The sequence below is a fragment of the Suricata suricatta genome, chromosome 2 (assembly GCF_006229205.1).
Source record: "Suricata suricatta isolate VVHF042 chromosome 2, meerkat_22Aug2017_6uvM2_HiC, whole genome shotgun sequence".
Classification (NCBI taxonomy): Eukaryota; Metazoa; Chordata; class Mammalia; order Carnivora; family Herpestidae; genus Suricata; species Suricata suricatta.
In genome coordinates, this window is record NC_043701.1 from 97,140,605 (window position 1) to 97,161,289 (window position 20,685).

The 20,685-nt window shown below is 38.7% G+C and overlaps 1 protein-coding gene across 5 annotated transcripts in view; it reads right to left on the bottom strand.

Annotated features, from left to right (window-relative positions):
- The window catches only part of FAM126A (family with sequence similarity 126 member A), a 113,622-nt gene extending 99,507 nt beyond the window's left edge, over positions 1-14,115 (bottom strand). For 4 of the 5 annotated variants that reach the window (XR_003905041.1, XR_003905042.1, XR_003905040.1 and 1 more), the window contains exon 1: positions 13,897-14,114. The gene's annotated coding sequence lies outside the window, so the exon portion shown is untranslated. Of the gene's footprint in view, positions 1-13,896 lie in introns of all 5 variants that reach the window. The other variant, XM_029929947.1, reaches the window with a different exon arrangement.
- Positions 14,116-20,685: the final 6,570 nt, after the last annotated feature.

A 20,685-nucleotide genomic window follows, 5' to 3' on the forward strand; every position in this document is an offset into this window, starting at 1 on the left:
TACTTTTGTATATGTTCAAAATTTTCCCTTTCAGCAAAGTATCTCAAAACCCTATAAAAGATTTGACCAAACACGTCACTGTTTTATAGCCCAATTAAAAAACAAGAAATAAGTGGCAAAAACACATATATATTTAGTTTATGGCTAAAGCATGTGATCACAAAATGCTGACGGTAACTGAGGCAACTCAGTATGACTGGTTGATGATCAGGAGGTATGACAACTATCAAAGCAATAGGCATGAGCCAAAAGATACATTACTCTGCCCCTGTTGATTATAACACAAGCAAAGTAATATTGCTAAGATTATGTACAAGCAATTAGTTCAAATTAATATTATATTAAAGTGTTTTATTCAGTCTTCCTCTTGCAGTTTCTACTCTGAAAAAGCAGCCAGGTCTATTGGCAGAGGCTCTTGAACACTTAAGAACACAAAATACCCATAAACACGTTTTCCTTGCCAAACCAAATAAATCCAGTTGAACTAAAGAATCAGCCAGCTGCTTGCCATTGACGGTACGGGGGGGGGGGGGGGGGGGATGAAAATAGACAAACAGATATTACTTTCTCAATTGAGCCATCCAAGTTTCTCTCTCCCATGTCTTGCCTGAGGGAAGAGTAAAAGTTTTAAGGTTTTGGCATTCAGCATTGCAAATTGTTCCTTGGGGATAGGCAAATTAGGGGTATTTGGGATTTTGCTACATGCAAGCAGACAAGTCACCCATACTAGTTTGCTAAGGTTGCTGTAACAAAGTACCATAGACTGTGGCCTAAACATCAGAAACCTATTTTCTCACATTTCCAGAAACTAAAAGTTCAAAATCAAGGTGTCAGCAGGGTTGACTCCTACTGAGAGAAAAGGATCTGTTCCACGCCTTTCTCCTTGGCTTGTGGCCATCTTCTCCCTATGTCTTCAAGTATCATCTTCTGTCAGTAGAAATCATGTCCCAACTTCCTCTTATAAGGATACCAGTCATATTGGATTAGTGCCCACCCTAATTATCTCATTTTAAATTAACTCTGCAAAGACTCCACCTCCAATTATGGTTACATTCTGAGGTCCTGAGTATTAGGACTTCAACAAATAAAAAGAGGGACAGAAAATGCGATTCAGCCCATTAACACTTTCAAAGCTGCAATAAAGTTGGGTTGTGGCAAGTAATCTGACTTTCTTTTCTTCTACTAGAGGTGCTTAAGTATCATTTATTAGTAAACTACTGAATGTCTGCTATGTTCTAGATGCTAGCTTTACAAAGCTGAATATGACGTAGTCCCTGACCTGAGGGATCCCCAGTCCACTCGAGGAGACAAGTAAACCTAGAAGTGAGTGTCCTTTAATCCCTTTTGGAACACAGCAAAGCAAATCAGGGTATAAGCAAATAAAATAAAATAATAAAAACAAATGCTATGAGGAAAGTGGGGAGGAATATAAAAGAAAGCCCAATGTAAATATTGCCTTGCAATCATTTTATCATTTGGCCCTGTTGTACCCAGATTTTAATATCGCCCCCAAAAACCAGAGACCACCAGGGAGGCCGAATCAAGCATGCAAAAACAAAGGGCTTTATTATGGGCTTATATAAGCATGGGCTCACAGACTCACAGATCCACGTGCAGTGAGCCCCGAACAAAGGCAGGGTAGGGCTTTTATGAGTTTGGGAAGGGGGAGTTACAGGAAATTGTGACATAGGTACAGTGATCCAATTATTATTATACAATATTATTGACAGCAGGTTTAACCATTCACATTGCCTAGAGTATTTGTTATTTTTGGCGGGGCCCAATCACAACATTTAGAGTATTGACCAACCTCAGAGTGGGCCCAAGGCCCTCACGTAGGGCGTGACTAGTCTTAGCCTCCATCTTTAGGCCCGCCCTTAGAAATGTTAAAGGTGTTAGCTGGCCTTTCCTGATTGGGCGTTACAAGGGTGGTCCCTTCTGCCTTGGGCAATGTGTGCCCTTCTATTGTCTCATGGAGTCAGTTTCAGACCAGCATCCTTACAGCCCTTTTTCCTCTCTTTGCCCAAAATTACAGTGTTCAGAAATATACTTGCCAAAGCACAGCTCTACTCTCACTTCTTTAAAGCTTTTTGCATTCTAAGTGGCAGTTTTTTTATCTACTCTAGTATTGAGGACAAAGGAAGACAGAAATGTTAAGGGAGCCAAATTCCAGTTGACTTGTGGGTTGGGTTGATGTTTTTGAGTGAGTCACTGCCCATTTGTATATTGGAATAAAATTCTCAACCGTTAATAAAGTCTGAGGGGTGTCTGGGTGGCTCAGTCAGTTAAGTGTCTGACTATGGATTTCAGTTCAGGTCATGATCTCACAGTTGGTGAGTTCAAGACCCAGCTGGGGCTCTGAGCTAACAGTATGGAACCTACTTGGGATTCTCTCTCTCCCTCTCTCTGCCCCTCCGTGCTGGCTCACTCTCTCTCGAAATAAATAATCATTTAAAAATAAATGGAGTCCACCAATAGAGGCTCCAATGTTCAATTCAAAAATGATGGGGGCAAAAGGAAGGTGCAATGAGAAAATGAAAGTAAACACAGTTAATGATGGCAATGTGTACTAAGTAAAGCCATAATAATAAAAACAACAGATCTTGACTATACTACAAAATTCTATTTGGTTCTTCTCAATCAAAAACTTAATAGAACTTATTAAAATAGTTGTTTATATTGGTTTTTAAATTATAGTAAAAAAAGCAGCAATAAATAGTTTAGTATGAGCATGTTGATGCATATTAACTGAGTTAAAAGCCAATTTGTTTTAGCAGAGGCTGAATTAAAAAAAAAATTTTAAATAAAGTTTTCAACTGGCACCTGGGTGGCTCAGCTCCTGACTTCAGCTCCGGACATGATCACGCAGCTCACGAATTCAAGCTCCACATTAGGTTTCCTGCTGTCAGCATAGCACCCACTACGGACCCTCTTGATCCCCTCTTTCTCTGTCCCTCCCCAATTTGTGTGCATGCTCTCTCTCTCACTCCCTCACTCTCTAAAATAAAAATTAATTTTTTTCTCTAAGTAAAATTTTCAATATTAATTTTTATGAGTATAACAAAATGTAACTTAGATGTTGCTCTGCAGCTGAATATGAAACTAAAAGTAGTACAACAAAAATTCCTCTTGGTTCCTCTCCAAGTACTTGAAAGTCCTGTAAGAATGTTTAAAATCCCTAAAGTAGTTTAAGCATTTCTTTTTCAATTATGCATTGTTTCTGAAAAAAGGTTTAGAACAGAAAACAAAATCTCTGTTTGGACCTTGTCACCAATAACCAATTCCCAATTGATGGAATCTGATGGCTATATGTCACATAATATTACTGTAAACTCTGGAGCTTTATAATCTGTTAACATGAAAAGTATCTGCCCTGATTAAATCAGTGGCAAGCTCAACACTATTTCCACAAAGAGGCTGGCCTTCCTGAGTAAAACATACACCTGTATAACATATTTGAAGTTCTCATAGTGAAAAGAACAAGTTTTACTCTTACTTTTCTTGACATCGCCTTTCTTGGCCGGTTTTTCCTTTCCCCTCAACCTATCATAATTATGGATAAAAAAAAAAAAAAAAGCATTTCAGCTCCCCACAGAAAAGGACTTGTTAAAAATTAAATGTTGGGACACCGGGTGACTCAGTGGGTTAAGCATCTGACTTTGGCTCAGGGCATGATCTCACAGTTTGTGAATTCGAGCCCCACACCAGGCTCTATGCCTGGAGCCTTTCAGATTCTGTGCCTCCCTCTCTCTCTGCCCAGCCTTGCTAACACTCTGTCTCTCTGTCTCTGTCTCTGTCTCTCTCTCTCTCTCTCTCTCTCTCTCTCTCTCTCTCTCAAAAATAAATAAAGATTAAAAGACATTTTAAAAAATTAAATGTTACATATGTATGGTAGAGAAGCATATTGAGAGGCATCCTTTTATAAAATATTTTAAATACAAAACATAGCTAACACAAATTACAGAAAACATAGCTAAAATTTCTCTTCCACTCCTTTCTATGAGGAAAGGAATCATACCTTACAGTCCTTTTACACCCTCCCCCTCTAGCATTTTCACACAGCTTGATAAATACAAAAGGCAACATGGCACAATGAAGAGTCCAAAAACTCATGCCCAATTTCCAGCAAATTACTTAAACTTTCTAAGTCTCAATTTCCTCCAATGTGAAAAGTAGTGATAACATCTACATCACCGGAATGTTTTAGGAATTAAAAATAATACACTGGCACACCACAGATGCTCAATGACAGTAGCTCTAATTGTCACTAACAAAATATTTATCAATTGGACAATTGAGAATGCATTTCAGAAGCTTACTGTTTCTGAAAGGAGGGATGAGGGGTGATGGAAGAAGGGAGGCTTCAATAGATTCTAATGCTCTAAAACTATTTCCATCCTTAATTATTCTTCCCTGATTAACTTTCTGATTTAGTAGCCTAATCTACTGCTATTGCCTCCAATTACTTCACCACCAATTTATTCCTTAACACCCTTTACAATATGTATTTGGTTTTCATCACCTTGGGAATGACAAATCTATTGATTTTTTTTCTTAGTATTTTTTCTTTTTAACTTTGCCACATGCATATTCCTTTCTGAAACTCTAAGACTTCACTGACCTCAATATTCTGGTTCTAGCATGCACATAACCATTTTGATTTTCTGTACTTTTTGAATAGTCCATTCGATATGCACATTTTTACCTTCCCTTCTTCGTTTGACACTTCTCCCCTCCCTTACCCATTTCTAAAATACTTCCACCTTCCTCTCCATTCCCTTTTCAGAACCCATTTGAAGGTTCATAATTTCTCAAAATAGTCTCTCCTTCTACACTACTAAAGTGTGCACTGCTTGGGGGCCTATGTTGCCACTCCATCTACCACAGTAATATCTATGGATTAAAAAGTCAGCAAGAACCTTGAACTTTTAGTTCATTAAGGGAATGTATATACCTGGCAAGTATAAAGAGGTCAGACTGGCAACTTTCTGTGCCCCCATGGGCGGAAGTAGGGAGTACAGTATGTATATGCTGCTTAGAACTAATACTCTAACTAAATTAAATGTTCTTTACATTCAAAAGGGGGAAAAAAACAAACCCAGGCAAGCTCCAAAAGATTAGAGTTCATAATTGCTTGCCCTATTTAAGCAGTTTAAGGCTTACATTATTCTTTTAAATTTCCAAATCTAAAAACATTCTATAAAAGAATAAATGTAAATCTTCCAATAGCTGATGCCTCAAATAACTTTCATAGTACAGTTTAAGTACTCATATACAATGTTTTCATTAAGTCAAGTACAAATAACTGAATGAATCCTTATGCATTTATATGAGAAAGCAACTAATGTTCATCGGCTAATCAAAGACTCTTTGTTCAGGAAAACACCACCAAACAAATATCACTTAACATTTACTACTAAAAGGCTACTCTGACACAAGCCTCAACAATGACAAATGTTTAAACTACTGTGGAAAAGTAATATTTTCCAAAATTCCTTGATCTTTTATCTGCATTGCACTTAACATTCTTTATATGGTACAAACAGGAATCAGGAATGCAAATTGATCTTGAACTCCCAATAAATTAAAATGTACATGATGTAAAGTACATGATACATTTATTATATTTCAATTCTGGAATCGTCTATCATAACTACTTTTGGATGTATTTATTAAAATAGCAGAAGATATGATATTACATAGAACCACCAGTAATAATTATGATACGGTTACCAAAAACTGAAATTAATTGGGTAAAGGGGAAAACAATGAGATACTCGAATAAAGTGACTAAGGGAAGAGTCTGATAAAGACAAAATTAGGTACTCATTAAAAATCATGAGCTATGGCATCAGATAGGAATTCAGCTAAAACTCTACCACTAACTAGTTGTTGATCTCAAACAAATATTTTAAACCTCTTTGGGTCTCAGTTTACCTGTAGAGTAAGGACAACAATACTTATATCTCATAAAATTGTGCAGGGGTGCCTGGGTGGCTCAGTAGGTTGAGCATCCGACTTGGGCTCAGGACATAATCTTGTAGTCCATGAGTTCGAGCTCCACCTCGGGCTCTGTGTTGACAGCTCAGAGCCTGGAGCCTGCTTTGGACTCTGTCTCCCCTTCCCTCTGTCCCTCCCCTGCTCCTGCTCTGTCTCTCTCTCAAAAATAATAAAATAAAGATTAAAAAAATTTTTTTAATTGTGCACAGATTAAATGAAAGTACTTAGGAAGTTGTATATATTAAATCTCAATAAACTGTATTCAATCCAAAAGGCCTAGACATTTTTATAGCTAAACTATTTCTGACCTTAAGGAAGAGACTAATTGCCAGAGGATATAAAAAGATGGAAGGCTTCTCTCTTTTTTTATTTTGTGAAGCTAGTAATATATAAGGTAATATAAGAAGAATCCTAAAGATCAATCTTACATAGCAATCAAATCTAGCACTACTTTAAAGAGGTATGCTATTACCATGTTGCCTTTACCAGTAATTGTTTGGTAAAATCTACTAGGAAGTTCTCTAATATAATTCATCAGCCAATAGGTAAATGAAGAAAAACTATATGCTCACCTCAAAGTACATTACAAGGGCATGTGATCAAATTTAGTATCTTTTTTCAATTAAATCTCAATTCCAAAAAGGAATTAAGGAAGATTATTTCCCTAACAGGCTAAAAAAAAAGAAAGTTGCCAGAAAGAATAAACAACTGTGAAACCCTAAAGGCATTCTCACTTAAATGAGCAATGAGCCAAAGATGCTCGCTATTCACTAATATAATTTAACATTACTCTAGACATTTAATGTAAAAAAGGAAATAAGAATTAGATATCGGCAAGAAGGCAAAATTATCATTTACAAATGCTATAACTATTATATTACAAAATCCAATAAAAACTATAAGAAATTAAGAATTTTAGGGACACCTGGGTGTTAAGTTGGTTAAGTGTTCACTCTTGATTTCAGCTCAAGTCATGATATCAAGGTCATGAGTTTAAGCTCTCCATTGGGGTCCACACTGATAGCATGGAGCCTACTTGGGTCTCTATCTATCTCTCTCTCTCTCTGCCCCTCTCCTGCTTGCATGCATGACAGCATGCACTTTCTCTTTTTCTCAACATAAATAAACCTTAAAAAATGAAATTAAGGGGTACCTGGGGAGCTCAGCCGATTTTGGCTCAGGTAATGATCTTACGGTTCATGAGTTCAAGCCCCACATCGGGCTCTATGCTGACAGCTCAGAGCCTGGAGCCTGCTCCAGATTCTGTGTCTCCCTTTCTCTCTGCCCCTCCCTGCTTACACTGTGTCCTTCTCTCTCTCAACAGTAAACAAAAACAAAAAAAAAAAGAAAAAAAATTTTTAAGTTACATTAAAATTTTTAAGTTACATTAAAATTTTAAGTTACGTGAAATTACTGCAGCAAAAAATAAACAGCCCAATGAAGCAGAATAGAAAGCCTAGAAAAAAATCATACATAAATAAATATATATGTATATGAAAAACAAGATTTGGTATATAATAGGGATGACATTTAAAATCTCTGGGAAAAGATAATTGCCTAACATGTTAAAATAACTGACTTGCCACTCTACACCAAATACATTCCAAATAGATTAAAGTTGTACTTGTTTTTAAAAACTGTAGAAGTAATACAAAGAAACAGAAGTAAATAGTTATATAATTTGGGAATGCAGGAAGGCCTTTCTAAGCAGGCAGATACTATGAAAGAAAATTTTAATAGATTTAACTACACTAAAAATGTTAAAAATCTGTTTAAAAAGAAAAACCCACAGCAAAAACAAAATTAGGATATAAATGACAAACTGGAGAAATTATTTGCAAGTTACTAATATATAGACAAAGATCTAACAGTTTTATATATAAAGAATTCTCATAACTCAATTTTTAAAAAGTTCCAAAATCATAATAAACAAAGGACACTGAGATAATTCACAAAAGAAATACAAATATTTAATGTCACTAATAATCAATGAAATTTAAAATGTATAGAAGATACAACTTTTCATGTCATAATGGTAATTTTTAATTCATAGTGCTGAAAATGGAGTTGATAGTATTCTCACGAACAATGAATAAACATGAATATTAAGCATTTTTGGAAAGCAATTAATATCTATCAAACATAATTAAAATATGCATACTTTTTGATGCCAGAATTTATCCTAAGGATGATAAAGATATGGACAATGATTAATCTAACAAGAAGCTAACTGCTGCACTATTCACTCAAAATTATTGGGAAAAGCTTGTTATTTTCAACACCTGAGATAAATGACAGTAAATCCATATGCTAGAACATTAACTACAGATTTAAAATGTTTTGCCATAAAAGAATTTTTTTTGACTCAGATAAGCATTCATGCAATTAAGTGAAAGTAAGCTAGTGAAAAAACAGCATGTACAAAAAACAAAAACATAGTACATACAGTATGGTTTTTTTGTTGTTGTTTAAAAAAAAAAAGGAAAAAACTGTGTGTGGGAATGCAAACTGGTACAGCCATTCTGGAAAACAGTATGGAGAATCCTTAAAAAATTAAAAATAGAACTACGCTATGACCCAGCAATTGCACTACTAGGTATTTATCCAAGGGATACAGGTGTGCTGTTTCATAGGGGCACATGCACCCCAATGTTTATAGCAGTGCTATCAACAACAACAACAGCCAAAGTATGGAAAGAGCCAAAATGTCCATAGATGGATGAACAGATAAAAAAGATGTATATATATATATATATATATATATATATGTACACACACACACAATGGAGTATTACTCAGCAATCAAAAAGAATGAAATCTTGCCATTTGCAACTATGTAGAATGAACTAGAGAGTATTAGGTTAAGCAAAATTAGTCACTCAGAGAAAGACAAATATCATACGACTTCACTCATATATAGGAGTTTAAGATACAAAACAGATAAACATACAGGAAGGGAAACAAAAATAATATAAAAAACACATAGGGGAACAAAACATAAGAGACTGTTAAATATGGAGAACAAACAGAGGGTTACTTACGGGCAAGAGTTGTGGGAAGGGGGATGGGCTAAATGGGTAAGGACCATTAAGGAATCTACTCCTGAAATTATTGTTGCACTATATGCTAACTGGGATGTAAATTTAAAAAATAAATTAAATTTAAAAAGGAAAAAAAGAGCCATTAAAAAGAACCTATAAAGATATTCACTAAAGTGTTAATCAGAATTATCTCTGAATGAAGCATTATAAATATTATTTATCATTTATGCATTCCTGAATTTTCCAAATTACCTAGTTATTATATCTTATATTAGTAATTAAGAAAATACAGAATGTTTAAAATATTATCTAAATTAGTATCTAAAATCATGCTAACATTGATATTACCACTCTTTTAGGTTGCACCAAAATTAGGGATGCCTACTTTCTCTAGGTTAGATCATACTTTGATATCCTAATTACAATGAAAAAAATTTTCAGAACTTTAGAAATCAGACAAAAGTTTTTACCCACCTTTATTTATGATCAAGTATAATGTCCAATAATATTTAGAATTAACCATTCTGCTTTCAGCCCCCTGCCAAAGGCAAGAATCAAGAAAGAGGCCCTAGCCATCAGAACCCATGGAGCTCAACTTTTAATTACATCCACATCCTGAGTCAGAAACAGGAAGAAAGACAGGCAGGCAGGCAGAGAAAAAGAAAGAGAGAAAAAGAAGAAAAGAGAAAAGAAAGAAAAAAGAGGAGGTGGGGATATAAATATTCCCTTTCTGAGGATAGAAAGTATGGGCCTTTGGCAACTTCTAATCACAACTCTTTCTGGTCTCATTTGGGAGACACAGAAATGATTTTATCCTCCAATGTATTTAAAAGGCATATATCCAAAGGGCAAGCAAACAGAATTTCTTCTGAGCAAAAAGATGTGTTAAGCAGAAGATTTTCAAATGTTAAATATTCTCTTTCCTCAGTGCAGACATGCAGCCTAACTCCAACAGGGCCAAAAAGACTCCGGCAGTACTTGGCTCTCAGTAACAAGCAATAGTCAAACTGTTAATTCCATCTGCTCCCCTCCAAAAAATGACAAAGCATTACATGGTGGTGCCAGGGGTCCCAGGCTTCATTTAAGGAGTTTTTCTGAGCAGCATCCATTTTCAAAATATTAATATGCTCTCTAACTTGGTTTAAATACTTTAGAAAATCAATCTTGATACTACATGATTACAACTTGGATGCTGATAACAAAGAAATGTGCTGTCTTTATATCATATTCTTTGTTGCTTCCAAATTGTCTTCCTTTCTTATTTGTCAGAGCTCTGAATTTCACCCACTGCCATCTCCTCAGGGACTCAGTTCCAATAAATATCTCATCTTTCCTAAATCTCTTGTCACCTTACTTATGCATATAAAGAAACAACATAACATTTCTTCATCCTATATCCCTCTTCAGTGGTTTTCAACCTTGCCTGAACATGGGAATTACCCAGGGCACTTTAAAATACCTGTGCAACTAATCAATAGTAACAGAAAGTAGATGTAGATCAGTGGTTTCCTGAGAATGAGAGGGAGAAATGACAATGGGACACAAGAAAACTTATGTAGAGGATGGATATGTTCATTATTTTGATTGTGGTGATGATTTTACAAATGTAAATCTATGTCAAACATTGAATTGTACACTTAAATATGTGTAGTTTATTCCATGCCAATTAAGTTCAACAAAGCTGCTGAAATAAATACTAATGCCTCAACCCCAAATTGGTATGGGCTCTCCCCTGGAAATCAAGATTCTTAAAAGCTCCCCAGATGATTGAAAATGTGTAGCTAAGGATGAGAACCACTGCTCTATAGCTATCATCCTCTCCCTTCTTTAGTTTTCTTGAAATGCCTCACTCAAGCATGTCTACTTTATTATCACTCATTCTTTCTCAATCTTCCAAAGACTGGTTTCTGAACCACTACTCAGTTAAAACTGTTCTTGTTCAAGCCACCTATGGAATCCTAATCCTTAGGTCCCTGGAATCCTCTCCTTCCCTGACACCTCTTTACAACATTCAAACGTGTTGACCCATTCCCCTCTATTTGAAATTCTCTCCATCCTTAGGATCTCTCCTGATGTTCTTCCTACCTTTCTAACTACTACTCGTCTCTCTCTCTCTCTCTCACAATACTATTTTTCTACCCATTTCTGCTTTTTATCAGGCTGTTCTCTAGCTGCTGCTTTTATAAACTTAAACCTCTCCCTGAATCATTTTAATGTCACCAAATCAATACAGCTTCAATTCAACCCCCCAATCTGCCCTGCAATCCTGATTTCCTTTATAAGTTCCCTATCCATGCATTCAAACATCTAATGATATCTTCACCTGAATGCTCCACAGTCTCCTCAAATTCACAAAACCCAAAATAGAAATTATCATCTTTCCTCCATCTTCCCTCACTTCCATTCACTAGAACCAAGTCAAATCCTCAGAGTCCTGATTCTTTCTTCCTTCTTTCTTCCCAAAGGTGACAGTACCTATCAGATTCTACTACATTTTACTAGGGTGGGAGTCTAAAACATGAATTCATTAAATGGCTTTTTACTCATCACCGCCAACCCAATCCCTGTAACCAAGTATACAATGCCCTGATCTGGAGTTCTACCACCCTCACTATCCTCATCTTCCACCATTTCCTTATCGAATCCCAGCATTCAAGTCATGTTAATGTCAATGTTACTGACTTCAGACATGTCATTGACAGTGACTTCTCTAAACTGCCATAGGTTCTCCCACCTCCTTGCCTTCTCATTTATTATATTCTCTTCTTGGAAAGTTACTGACCTCCTGCACTTGGCTAAATTATATCATATTTCAAAACTGTACTGTGTGCTCCTGATTCTACCTACATCCAAGCTGAGTAGGAGCCATCTCCTACTCTGCTACCTTCCTACACTAGGCATAGCTCTATTCACATTTATCACATAGTATTATAATTGTTACTTATCTGTCTACTACATCAGACAGTAAATTCCTTGATGACAAGAGTTATGCCATTCATTTCTGCCCTAGAACCTATTCAGCCTGGGGCAGTGCAAAGTAAATGTATGTTTGGCATAATTTCAATTATTTACAAAATGTAAATATGATACCCCAAAATGGTACTAACATTTTTCAGTGTTTTTACATTTTCATTATAAAATAAATATCATGCAACAGGATCCTGAATAAAACAGTTTACTATAAGATATGTTTAAACTCTGACTGACAAAACAACACCACTCTAAGAAATGCAATCAAGAACAGATTTCATAAAATCGAAACACAACAAAGAAACCATAGCAGGAATAACACACACTGAGCTAACCAACACCTTATCTGGATGTCTAGTTATGTCGATAACTAAATGGTTTTATAATCCCTCTATGGTAATAACTGAAGTAAATCAAAAAGGGATAAAATAAGCCAAATCCAGATTTTTTTTAAATCTATATATGTGATGGTTTTCCCCTTAGCCACTTTATTTAAATGAATTATTTGAATAACTGACTTTAAGGCTACTATTGGCCCGGCAGGTCCTAATTTTTTTTTCTTTCCTGCCTTTCCCTGCACTTCAAAAAAAATGGTGTTTGGAACCAATATCCGTCTTGTAAACCTTAAAATGTATTAACTCAAAGAAAAGATGCTTAGAAATTGGAGGGGAGGGGTAGTGTGTGGATGTTAGGAAAATGTTCTTACGTAAAACAACCCTCCCAGGTCTCTCACATTGACTCAAGGTTACACCGATCCTTATGACTTTACGCAGATAAGATTTTAAAAGCTGAAAATTTCAAACTGTCAAGCGTTACATGAACCAAAGGGGTGGCATACCGGCTCCAAAAACTACTGTGTGACCCAAAGGAAAATAATTTGCAAAAGGACAGCTTGGTCCTACTGGCTGGTTAATGGTCTCTGAAATTAGCAGCTGCCTGTGGAACAAACTCCCCCCACCTGAAGAGCAGAGCCGCTGCCGGGTGTGTGCTAGTGTATTCATCAGAGACCCGATCCAGTGCAGTAGGAAACCACGAGGGTAAAATTAAAATCTTTCAGGAATGCCTAAACTTGGAGGGCACAAGAGCACAACTGTGCACGCTGAAGGGAGGATACGCAGTTTTGCTGAAGCGTGCAAACTTGGGGTCTTCCAATGCAACCATTTTCAGACAAAACCCCGATGATTCTCGAGCACGTTAAAATCAGCCTCAGGAGAGGAATAACTCCTAGAAAGAAGGGAGCAAGTGCTGAAGAGAGGATCTCCAATGTAATAACCGAGGAAGGAATCGTGGCTGCTTTCTGAATCTCCCTGCCCTGCGGGGGACACCAAAGACCAAGGCAAATGCTGCCCTGAAAGATGGGGTAGGGCAGTTGACGGTGACCATTTTGGCCACTACACTGGACGTATAGCGGTAGCCTCCCTGGAGTGGGAGAGGCCAGGCCGGAGCATCAGCTGCGGCTGGGTGGGGGTGGGGGGTCCCCACAGAGGGGTGGCGGGTCCCGCCCAGGCGGGTGCCCCCCTGGGCACGCCCGGAGTCTGGACTGCTCCTTGCTGGGAAAGAGAAAGACCCGAATCCACGCGCACAAAGCTGCCGCCGCCCAGGCAGCAGACGGGCTACGGCCAACTTCGAGGCGAGCAGCCGCCGGCCACAGCCCACTCACCCGACCCCGCCGCTCTGGCCCCTCGGATGCCCCTAGAGCCCACCACCTTCTCGCGCCCACCCGCGGCGCCTCGCGAGGGAGCCGTTACCCCAACGAAGGCGCCGCCCCGGGACAAAGTCCCGGTCCCCTCCCAGCCGCCGCCTCGCCCCAGCTCCTCCCTGACAAAAAAGTTATCGGTCGCCGGCTGCCCTGGGGGCCCGGCGTGGGTCGCTCGGTCGGACTCACCAGAGCGGCTTCCCGAGCTCCACCTACAGAACCTCGGCTTGTTTGACTCCCAGCGACAGCGACCGCGGCTGCTCTGCTTTCTCCGGAGTAGGAGCACCACCTGCCCCCCCTTCTTCCTAACAGAACGGGTCCCAGCGAGCCATCTTCCCCCTCTGCTTACTGACTGACAAGCCAGCCCGGAGAGCCGCCACTGCAGCCAGCCACTCTGACGGGCACGGATACGGACCCGTCCCTAGGCAGCCAACCACCACCGCCCCACTCGGCCTCGGCCTATCGCCGTGCCCTGGGGCGGAACCAGAACAACTTCTTCACCAATAAGAATCTTCCTCCGCTAGGCCTGGGGCGGAGCCATAAAGTGGGCGGGAGGGCGACTTTTTTAAGTGGGCGTGGCCTAATCAATGGGCGTGGTCGGGACGCCAAGGGGAAGATGATAGACTGTACATTTGAGGCACAGCGTAGATTACAGTGATCTTCGAAGGTCTGTCAGACCCGGAGCCAATAGGATTTATAACCTTCTCAGAAGACTATAAGCCTTTCAGAATGATGTTACCCGTGATCACAGAAGATAAACTAACTGATATTTACTTCCCAGTAATTCGAGTCACAAGGATTTATTAAAATATCATCAAATGCCAAAAAGGAAAAATAAAGAAGAAAAGAATAAAAATTCTTCCCATCTTATTATCATTGCTTTTGGCCTTGGCCAAATGAAAAAAAGTCAAACATAATTCCCCAACTTCTTTCCATGGGCTGTTTTTATTTTCTCCATATTCTTTTCCTATTCTTCCGCAAATACATACTATTTTGTTTGGCTACTGGCACCTGAGCACATCTGAACCAGTTCCTACATATAGTCCCTCTGTTTTGGACTTTGTCAACTCTTCCTATCACATCCCTCTCAAGTCCCTTCAGAATTAATTAGAAGAGAAATGGACTTCACCCTGGAAGACAAAAAGTCATTCTAGGTTTGCTCCAGAAAGGGAAGGACTTATCTAAAACACCAACTAATTCTTTCAAACATGGCAAACACATGAATAACAAGTACATAAATAAGAACATACATGTCAAACAAGCATCAAGCAAACAATTTTAGGTAAACATTAGGGCAGATCTCTAAAACAGCATCCCCTTTCCAAAAGCATAGCCAAATTTATAGCAAATAATAACAAGATACGGTGATAAAGGCAATAGAGGTACGTTCAGTGAGCAAGGGAAACACAGAGGAAGAAATTATCCTGTTTAGGAATGTCAAGGAACTTCACAAGGAAGATAATGTTTGAATTGGATCTTAAAAGGTAAATAGGAATTTCCCAGAGAAGAAAGTCAAATGGAATTTCAGTAAAAGGGAAACAGCATGTTCAAAGTCATGGGGTTGTAAAAGGGCACTGAGTGGTTGGGGAACATTGAGAAAGTGGGCAGGACTGAAAGTGAGTAGCAGCCAAAAATTACGGTTGAGATGAGATTATAAAAGGCCTTATGAGCTACATTAAGGTATTTAGAAGAGCACTGTTCAACAGAGCTTTCTGCAATGATGGAAATGCTCTGTATTTGTGTTGTCCAATATCAATAGCCACTAGCCACTTACATGGCATAGCTGAAGAACTCTTTTTTTTTTTCTTATTTTTTAAGAAAGGCAGACTGCCACCTGCAGCACATCATTTGGATGTGTCTGGAGTTTTGGAAGCTTGATTGCTCTACCTTCTACAAATGAACCTGGAGAGCTTGTTTATAGGATCTAGCAGGGAAATGCAGCAACTGGAAGAACAGTCCTCCTCTATCAGGCTATCAGGACAAGTTGTCCTCTTGAGCTATGTTCAGCCTCAGAAGAGAACATGTGGAATGGTGAGGGAGAAAAAGGGACACCCACTTGGCCAGACAGATCAGCCAAATCAACCTCAGCAATCAATGGGGTGACATGTCACAGCCAAATCGTTCTCACATCAGGAACTCACTTTTTTTTATTTGTGTTTTAATTACTCCCATATTGGACATCTCAGGTTTAAACTTTATGCTGCAGGCAATAAGAGACCAACAGGAATTTTTAAACATGTAGACAACTCAGTCAGATTTCTTTTAAAGGATGAGACTCCTCAAGACTGTATTGAGAGTGTTTGTTCTCTTAGAGGGGAATCTTGACAGATCAGACCAGGGTACTAGCAAAATAATCTAGGTCAGCTGGGCCAGAGCCTGGCAGGGGAAGTATTTGCCCAAAGGAAAAGGGACAAGAAGATCTAGAAAGTATGTTATACTCTGACATCTTAGAGAACACAAGAGGTCAAAACCTGAGAAATTGACTCTTGTCATCAAGTCCTGGCAGAATAGGGAGTAAAAGATGAGAGGACAAAGGGGAAAAGGAACCCAAAGGGTCACCTAGCACATAAAACAGGAAGAGACCACGAATGAGCCGAGTACAAACATACAGTCTTACCGGCCATTGGCCATGAGAGGCATTGATGCTTGGCCTGATTTAAAAAACCAAAGAGTCTAGTGTCAGGAAGTCCCAGTAGGACCCAGGCAAAACTCCAGGAGAAATGAAGGCCTGAACCACACCTGTGGAAGTGAGAATATTTATTGACTTCCTACACTGTGCAAGACACTCAGCTTCTCAAAGATACAAAGTAATGCTAGAAACTTACAGTGTAGGTAGCTGGATAACAAACAGATAAAAAGTGAGATTTATCTATTCAACACAATGAAAGAGATGACACAAAACAGTACATGACTGAGGTGCCTGGGTGGCTCAGTCGGTTAAGCGTCCAGCTTCAGCTCAGGTCATGATATCACGGTTCGTGGGTTCAAGCCCTGCATCAGGCTCTGTGCTGACAGCTAGCTCAGAGCTTGGAGCCTGCTTCAGATTCTGTATCTCCCTCTCTCTCTGACCCTCCTCTGCTCACGCTGTCTCTTGAAAATAAATTTTAGAAAACATTAAAAAAAAATTTTTTTAAAGCAGTACATGACTGATGCATTGTTTAGATGATTTTCTAGGCAATAACTGCTGTGTGAGTTCAGAAGAGGGAGCAAACCCTCCTAGACAAGGGCAGTCAGGGAAGGCTTCTTGGAGGAGATAAAAACTGAGCCAGCAATTTGAAAAATGGGTGGAAATTTGAATCAGAAAAAAAATGCATGAGGTAAAAACTCTTGGAATGCCTGAAAAAGAAACTAGAAGAAGGGAAACTCAAGCTCTCTACAGAGGATATGGGAGACTAGTTGAACTGGCCACTGCCTGATAAACTAAACAAGGGGAGGGGGAGGATAGAAAATTTGCCTTGAAGGTAAATGCAAATGTTCACATTCTGTCTTTTTGCCTAATGGCTTCCAGTCTGCTCCTTAGAATTATTTAGGATGCCTCTCAAAAATATCAATGCCCAAACTGTACCCACACCAAATAAATCAGAAAATTGGGGAGTGGGGCCTAGAAATAGGGTTTCTTTTAAAAGCTTTCCAAGTGATTCTAACATAGAGCCAGAGTTGAGAACAGGGAAATGACATTATATTTTACTAATGCTAAATCAAGACTGTGCATGGGATGGACTGAGAGAAAGACTGAAGGCTGCCTATGCATATTTATATATTTGTTTCCTTTCTGCAAGAAGACAGGAAGCAGTTCTTTGCCTGACTTCACTTCCTGTTTTACAGTGGTAAGATGATACAGAAGTCGTGCTTCTAAATCAGAATAAAACCAAAACACAAATTTTTGTTTGCAATCCACTCTCCATCACAATTTGTTCAAATAAAAACAATTTGCAACAATTACAGTCTGCAGTTAACCATTACACATAACCATTTATATTTTAGCAGCCAAAGGCCAGGAAACTGTCTGAGAACATTCTGTTTCTAAAGGGAAATGTTTTTAAACTACTTTATGCAAATCGGCATATTCTAGACCTTCCCACCCATCTTTGCTAGTCTCTGATATCCATAGGCACAATTCTATATTAACCATTAAAATGCATTTTATTTCTTTAATAAGCAAGTAAGCTTATTAAAATACCAGTTGAACATTATACAGCATGAATATTTCCCATAATATTAAGTTTTAGAAACTTTAAGATTTAGCTCAAATATATTTCTATTACAGTCAGCTGGAAAATAGCTAAGTAACATGACTTTTTTTTCCAGCTTTATTGGTATATAATTGACATATAAGATTGATAAGTTGAAGATGTACTGCATGATGATTTAATATACATGTATATGGTGAAATAATTACCACAATAAGGTTAACACATCCTTCACCTCATATGGTTACCTTTTTTATTTTCCTTTTCTTGTGATGAAAACACCTAAGATCTATTCCCTCAGCAACTTTCAAGACCATAGCTCAGTATTGTTAGCTCTAATCACCATGCTATATATTATATCCCCAGAACTTACTCATCTTACAACTGGGAATTTGTACCCTTTGACCAACATCTCCTCATTTCCCTCCAACCTCTAGCCCTTGGCAACTTCAAATCTACTTACTGTTTCTATGTAACATGACTCTTTTATTTTATTTTTTTAGTGTTTATTTTTGAGAGAGAGAGAGAGACTGAGCATGAGTGGGGGGGACACACACACACACACACACACACACACACACACATACCCACAGAATCGGAAGCAGGCTCCAGGCTCCAAGCTCTCAGCAAAGAGCTGGATGTGGGTCTTGAACCCACAGACTGTGAGATCATGACCTGAGCCGAAGTCAGACGCTCAACCAACTGAGCCACCCAGGCACCCCTAACATGACTATATTAAGTGAAAGAGTCAGGAGAATTTTGTCTTGAAAAAAAAGAAACTTGAAAAATATGTTACCTTAAGTAGTGTATTAAAATTTTTTGTCTTTAATCTCAGAACAAAAAGAATGTGCCTAAGAGGCCATTCTGTGCGGCTGTGCCAGATTCAGATTACCCTTGTAAGAGTTCCACTCCAGCCAGCGGCCCCAGCTGAGGCAGCAGGCTGAGGCATGATCTATGTCAGACAACCCCCTTCATAGAACCAGATAACCTGAGGCAGCCAGGCCTGAAATGTGACCTGATACAAACACTGTAGCCAAACAGGGATGGCCGTGACTACCTACGCCCATTCTCTTTTAAGAATTTGAATTGGAACACAAAGACAAAATCAATCACCTGTTGGAAGCAAAAGTTAAAAAGTCAGGTAGTAGAAGGACACCCTGAGAAGCCCTAAGAAGGGCCAGTTATGAGTAAACTGAAGTCATTAGGCAGAGAAGGGACATATAAAGTAGAGAATTAAGTAATTGGTAACAAAGGGACAGTAGAATTAGAGACAGAGTAGAATGAGTCACTGTATAAAGATAGGGATCAATGAAATCCTGCTGTCAAGGGGACAATGAGATACCGCACTCCTCCAGCTGCACTGAATCACACCAGTTCCCACCTGTGTTCAACATCTGTGAGGGCCCAGCTGTTCCCAGAGTCCTATAACATTCCCATCTGCATCATTTAATATATTCTAAGTAAATTGTTGTACTTTTTACTCCAGTATAAACCAGTAAGGAGACTCCCAGAATTGTGGGTCAAGTGAAAGAAACTGGATCAATTGTATTTTGCCAAGAGAACTTTATCCTTCAATGTTGATTATAATTTTTTCTAGAAATAATGTCCCAGAAAAAAAACATTCTCCACATCTTAAAAAGGGATTCATAGAGGTGCCTGGGTGGCTTAGTCAGCTGAGCATCTGACTCTTGATTTCAGCTCAGGTCATGATCTCAGGGTTGTGTGATTGAGCCCCACATCAGACTCTGCACTGAGCATGGAGCCTGCTTGGGATTCTCTCTCTCTCTCCCTCTGCCCCTCTCCCTCACTCGTGCTCTCTCTCCCTCTCTCTCCAAAATAAAAATTTTTTAAAGATTCATAAATTAAAATTTCAACATCTTGGGGCTCCTGGGTGGCTCAGTCAGTTAAGCCTGCAACTTCGGCTCAGGCCAGATCTCACGTTCCTGGTTTCGAGTCCCGCGTCAGGCTCTGTGCTGACAGCTAGCTCAGAGCCTGGAGCCTGCTTCCTGTTCTGTGTCTCCTTCTCTCTCTGCCCCTCCCCCTCTCATGCTCTGTCTCTCTCTGTAAAGACAAAAATAAATAAAACATTTAAAAAATTTTTAATTTCAATATCTTTGTAACAGATGTTTTGAGGGGGGAAAGTCTTATTTCTCTTCTCTTCTTACTAGCGGAGCCAATCTGGCTTATATTTATGAGAAAACCATAGAGGTAGAAGGACGGAAAACCTAAAGACTAGTTACTAGTTACTTAAGTGCTTGGAAATGTAAGACGTCCACATATATCTCCTAAGACATTTATTCACCAGTGTCTTCTAGAAGAATTATTGTTGGGAGACGCTTCTTATATAGCTTTTATCAATTATGTTTTTGTAAAAATATTTTATGACATGGGAGAAAGATGATAAACATGGTTACAAACTGCGTGTATGACATGACCACAACATGAATCACGTGTTCATGCCAAGAAGATATACCAACAACATGGAGAAAGCATGGGCGGATTTTATTTTCTAATTCATATATGTTTTTAATTTACCAAATGTTCTATAATAAAGCAGACAGAGCTTCATAACCAAAAAAAGAAGTGCACAGTATTTTTTAAGATGAACAGGCAGCACATTGTGCATTGCTTATTGTTAATTCACCCCAAGTGAACCTCAGTTAAACATTCTTCCTTTTACTTGTAGCCAATGCATTATTCAAAATTCTTTAAAGTGCTGTCATCAATTCCACAGAGAAGATCTTGTTACTGTTGACAAGCAAAAGACCTCACTAGTATTTAGTATAAA